Source organism: Eriocheir sinensis, chromosome 54 (assembly GCF_024679095.1).
Source record: "Eriocheir sinensis breed Jianghai 21 chromosome 54, ASM2467909v1, whole genome shotgun sequence".
Taxonomy (NCBI): Eukaryota; Metazoa; Arthropoda; class Malacostraca; order Decapoda; family Varunidae; genus Eriocheir; species Eriocheir sinensis.
The window spans coordinates 11,050,454-11,056,223 of record NC_066562.1 but is presented as its reverse complement, the minus strand read 5'-3'; positions in this window follow the sequence as shown (position 1 = coordinate 11,056,223).

Sequence of the window (5,770 nt, the reverse complement as noted above, 5' to 3'; positions counted from 1 at the left end):
CCATCCGGGGCCCGACGCAGTGTTGCCGCCTCAACGCCTTACCCCCACCATTAATAAAGCGCTATAGACATATATTGGGACTATTTTATTGGGTTTTATTTATGGATTTATTATTAGTGGGTGCGTTTGGTTGTCTTTGAGAGGTGTGAAGTAACATGGTTGAGGTTAAAGTCGTATATCACCATCCCCTTCGACGTCATTAATAAAGCGCTAAGGACACATTGGGGCTATTTTATTGGGTTTTATTTATGGATTTATTATTTATAGGTGCGTTTGGATGTCTGTGAGAGGTGCAAAGTGGTATGGTTGAGGTTAAAGCCGCATATATCACCATTCGGGGTCAGGCGCAGTGGTGCCGCCTAAACGCCCTACCGCACCATTAATAAGCGCTGAAAACATATATTACCACTATTTTACTTAGTTTTATTTATGTATTTATTGATTATGGATGAGTTTGGTTGTCTTTGAGAGCTCTGAAGTGGCATGATTAAGGTCAAAGCCGATTACCGCTACCTACGCGCCTACCTCACCATTAATAAAGCGCTAAAAACATATTGTGACTATTTTATTGGGTTTTATTTATGGATTTATTATCTATAGGTGTGTTTGGTTGTCTCTGAGAGCTCTGAAGTGGCATGGTTTAGGTCAAAGCCTATTACCGCTATAGACCTACACGCCTACCTCACCATTAATAAGGCGCTAAAAACATATATTGCCACTAATTTACTAAGTTTTATTTATGTATTTATTGGTTATGGATGAGTTTGGTTGTCTTTGAGAGGTGTAAAGTGGTATAGTTGAGGTTAATGGCGAATATCACTATCCATTCCTACATCGATCTCCATGGCCGCTTTATTTCCTAGTCATGTGCTTTGTTAATAACGCTTATTTAAATAGAAAATATATTGTTATTTTTTGGGTATATATATATCCACGTGGGAACAGTCACGTACACCAAGCAGGGTTCTTGACAGACCGATTAATATTCTCCCACCTACGGCCATCCATATATTCCTAATTATCATGGAAGTTAACTCTAATTATGCATGAACTACTTAAATGGCCCAGAAAATTAACATGGGGTGGTCAAAAAATTGGGTCATCGTGGATTTCCCAATGGTAAAGGAAAATTCCCCCTCATCTGGTAGCACTGTTCTCGAAGGGCCATGGCGAGACTACCCGAGCACCCACATGGCCCTAAAGCATTACCCAGAGCATCTCTACAGCCTTAAACTCCACTTATAGGTCATTTATATTTATCTCAAAACGAGTAACACATAAAATCCCCTCAGGTGTATTATATAAGGTCACATGACTGACACTGACTTCACGTGTTTTCCCTTATTTTACCCTCCCTAGCTCTTCTTAGTAATGTTTTAAGCCTTTATATTTCTCCATGGGTTCTGTTTTACTTATTTTGGGCGTTTATTTTGTGATTTTGGTGGATTTTTCAAATTTTTACCTTTTATCGACTACCTTTGTCCTGCTGCACAGCGAGTCTACGATGGAGCCCCCACGCGGGAAATTTGATTTACATAGATTTACATAGAAAATCAGACCACACAGACCCCATGGTCCAGACTTGGTGGTCTGTCCTTAAACCTAAGTGATTTTACATTAATCAGAAGACTCCAAAACGTTGCATTTCTACTCTAGTTGATATTAAGTTAAGATATGAATGTGATTGTCTCTCTGTCTGCCTCTAATTAATTCAAAAACCCAGATTTACTGATATAAACAGGTCAAAATAAGAAGAAATTTGAATATTATAGTATCTCTCTAATTAATCAAAACACGCAGATTAATGGATATAAACAACTCAAAAGAAGACGAAATTTGAATATGTTAGGCTCTCTCTAATTAATTCAAACACGCAGATTAATGGATATAAACAACTCAAAAGAAGACGAAATTTGAATATGTTAGGCTCTCTCTAATTAATTCAAACACGCAAATTAATGGATATAAACAACTCAAAAGAAGACGAAATTTGAATATGTTAGCCTCTCTCTAATTAATTCAAACACGCAGATTAATGGATATATAAACAGGTCAAAAGAAGAAGACGAAATTTGAATGTGTTAGTCTCTCTGTGTTTCTCTAATTAATTAAAACACGCAGATTAGTGGATAAAAATCTACATCAAGAGATACATGAATACGTTTTGCATGCTTCACCAAGCCTACACATTGACCCCCAGCAAACATTGAATAAGCGGACAAATATTGGGCCACTATTGAATTTCCGATATTGTTCATGATGGGCCATAAGTCATGATTTATCGGTCCGATTAATAAAAGTTATCCGGATGCACAGCGGGCCAGTAATGGCGAACAATCTGGACCATGCTGGGCCGATTACTAGAAGCCATTATATACCCAACATATTTAATCGGCCATTATCGTATCTACAAAGGAAAAAAGTTAGATTATTATATTGATATCGGACCAGCATCATGATGCCGGTCTAAGACGTATACTCATTTATTTTCACTTATACAATGATCGGTACCTCTGCTCAGGAGCTGATACCAAAGGCACGGAAGAGCAAATGAAAGACCAAAAAAATATCTTCCTGTCTAACTACATCCAGGTACTCAAGCGTTGTCAATTAACTCTCTCTCACTGGGCTACATCTTCTGGGCTACATCTTAGGAGTTGTGAGCATTAGCTGAAGCACCTGCTGCCCCATCTCCTACACCCGCCAATGAATGTTTCAGATGATGCTTCTGAGTCTTAGTTTATAGACCAGAAAGAGACAACTGACAACGTTTGAGAAGCTGGTTGTAGGCCTACGTAGGTAGTTTAGAAGAAATGTTTTCTTCTTTAGATCTTCCACGGTAAACACGTTCCAATTATAATTTTAACGTGAATAATATTTAAGATTTAAGAATCATAATGGATTACACAATAAATTACAGATAATTGATATTTTTATTACACAACTAATTACAATTCTCTGATGTCAAGCTTTTTTTATATAAAAAAGAAAAAATATTTAGTCTATTTCGTATACACATTAAATCATGAAACCAGCTGCATGTGGCATATTTAAATTTCTTTGGACTAAGAAATTAAATTTAATGTCATTTTCAAAACAGTCGAACATGATTTAATTTGCAGTAAACACGGGGAAATAAATGAAGAATATTGCTGCAATTTCTTTGTCGGTATTCTTACTGTATGCCGGATAAGGGCCGCTATTCACCAACCCGTTATAATAAAAAAGGTTAACGGCCCGATAACGGCCATTCGGTAAAAATGCAATGCAGGAATCCGATTTCGAATATTAATCGACCCCTTTGCTAAATACCAGTATCCGTTATACCGCTCGTCTCCCGTTACGGGCCCGCTAGTTCAATGTTTGCTGGGCCTTTACCTGACCAACACCAACAGACATGAGGCAAATAATGTTTGATGAATATAACAGACTGACAAGAGACTTCTCACGTGTGTAATCAAGGTTAAAACTTAAAAGAGGACGGGGTTAAACAATCGCAGGACTGCCCACAATGTCCAGTATCTCTTTTAATTCTGTATCATGTTATAAGGGTGACGCCTATGCATCACACCTTCCAAAATTTATAAATATATTTTGTATATATAATTTCATTACCATGACCTGGCAGTAAATTTATTTAATCTTATAATGAAACAGTATACCATTTCCTGATCCCCTCTTATGTAAACTATGAGTAAGGCTGATGAGTAATAAATCTTAACGGTAGTTTTTGTATTACATTAAATACTTATAATGAGATGACTATACCGGTAGCTTTTATTACATGCATGTGAAGAATTGCAATGCATATCGAGTAGTGGACTTTTGTTTTTAAGCAAGTGTTTCCCTTCAGGGCGCTGCGTGAGAGAGAACGTGGCAGCGCCGACTCGGTTAATAAGAACGTAAGAACAGGGAAACTGCAAGAGGCCGGGTGGCCTACACAGGGCAGCTCCAGAATCCCCCCCACTACTCACGGTGCTCTAGCATCCTTCCCTTGTCCTAATAGTGCGTCCTATTTTGGTGTTATCTGCAAATTTACCTATGTCACTAGTTATCCCACTGTCTATGTCATTGATGTATATAATGAATAAAAACAGGCCTAAAACTGAACCTTGAGGAACCCCACTGGTAACATTACCCCATTCGGATTTTTTACCTCTAATGGTGTAACGGTCCGAATGTGAGTAAGTCAGTGAGTAACAGAGTGAGTAAATGTAAGCGAGTGCATGAATGAACGAGAGAATGTGAGTAAGTCGGTGAGGGACAGAGTGAGTAAGTGTGAGCGAGTGGGAGCGTGAATGAGTGAAAGAGTGAATGAGTGAGGGAGCGAATGGGTGGCTAAGGAATGTAAGTGCGTAAAAGGTTATGAGAAGATAACACAGCGAGCGAATGAGCGAATATATGAACGAGAGTTACTGAAATCCCTCATCTCAAAGCCTCGAACCCCTCCAAGAAACCAATAACTAGTAAGTTAGGTAGGTAGGGTTTGATTGTAATGCCGAGAGGGAGTCACGTGAAGAAGGGGGAGGAGCTTAGCGAGGAGCAGAGGCGAGAAGGCGAGGGCAAGGAGACCCACGGGCCAGTGAGGAGACAAGCACCACTGCAGCAAGGCACAAACTTGGGAGACGTGAGTGAGGAGACCACCACCCCTACAGCAAAAAACAAGCTTGAGAGACGCGAGGAGACGAACACCCTAACAGCAAGGAAAGGCAGCGAGAAAACACCGAGAAGCGGGCTGGTCATAGGTGTCCATCTCTCCACTCAGCCCCCGACCTACACACCACCCACGGCCTGCTGTGTGAGGCGGGCTAGTCAGGAGACGAGCAGCAGGAAGCAAAGAAAGTCAGAGTTGGAGTTGAGTGAGAGAAGTGTCCATCTCTCCACCCAAGCTGCTCCCTACATCAAACGGCGCCCGCTTCTTCACACCACTCGAGCCGCTCTATCTCCACATCAAGCGGCGCTCGTCTGTCCATCACCAGGACCGCCCATTCCCATCGTGGACGTCCCCTGCCGAGCCCGACACTCACGCCAGCTCCTGCTTCTCCGCATCCAGCAACTAGAGCTAAGCATTCTGTGTATTCCCCAAATCTCCCTTGTGCCGGTAGCTAGCTAGATTAGAGGCCTACAGCCTGTCTGAATGACATTTATTTTATTTTTCAGTACTCCGCTAACCTTTGCAAAAGGAACTAAATAAATATTTATATACAACCTTACTGTGAGTTATCATTTGGAGCCTGTTTTGTTGCTCGTTTGAGATTACTGAACCATACACACATCCCCCATAATACGTTATCACCATCCAGTTTCTTAATGCTGTCTCACAAGTGGTTCCCACGGAAATCCTCCCACCTTCCATAATTTATCAAAAGTAACGCCCTTCTGGTCACAAACCTCTGAACGAGTGTTCACTTGTCCTGAGGCCTTACCATCCGGGACCAGCGCTCGACGACTACGACAACCATAGTGGTCGTCAAAAAAAGGGATTTAGCTTTAATTATTTTCTTTCCACGCAACAATGGTAACCCTCTGTTTCCTGTCGCTGATCCACGCCTTAATCCAATCAAATACCTTCCCTCTTATCCCATGAGCCCTGACTTTAACAGTCTGTGGTGAGGTACCTTATCGAAGGCCTTACTAAAATAAAGATAAACCACATCATAGCTCTCATCATTGTCTGCTGCCTCGAATACTCTATTGTAAAAGGATATAAGTGAGGCACGACTTTGCTTTAATAAACCCATGCTGTGAGTCGAATTATATTATGTTTGTC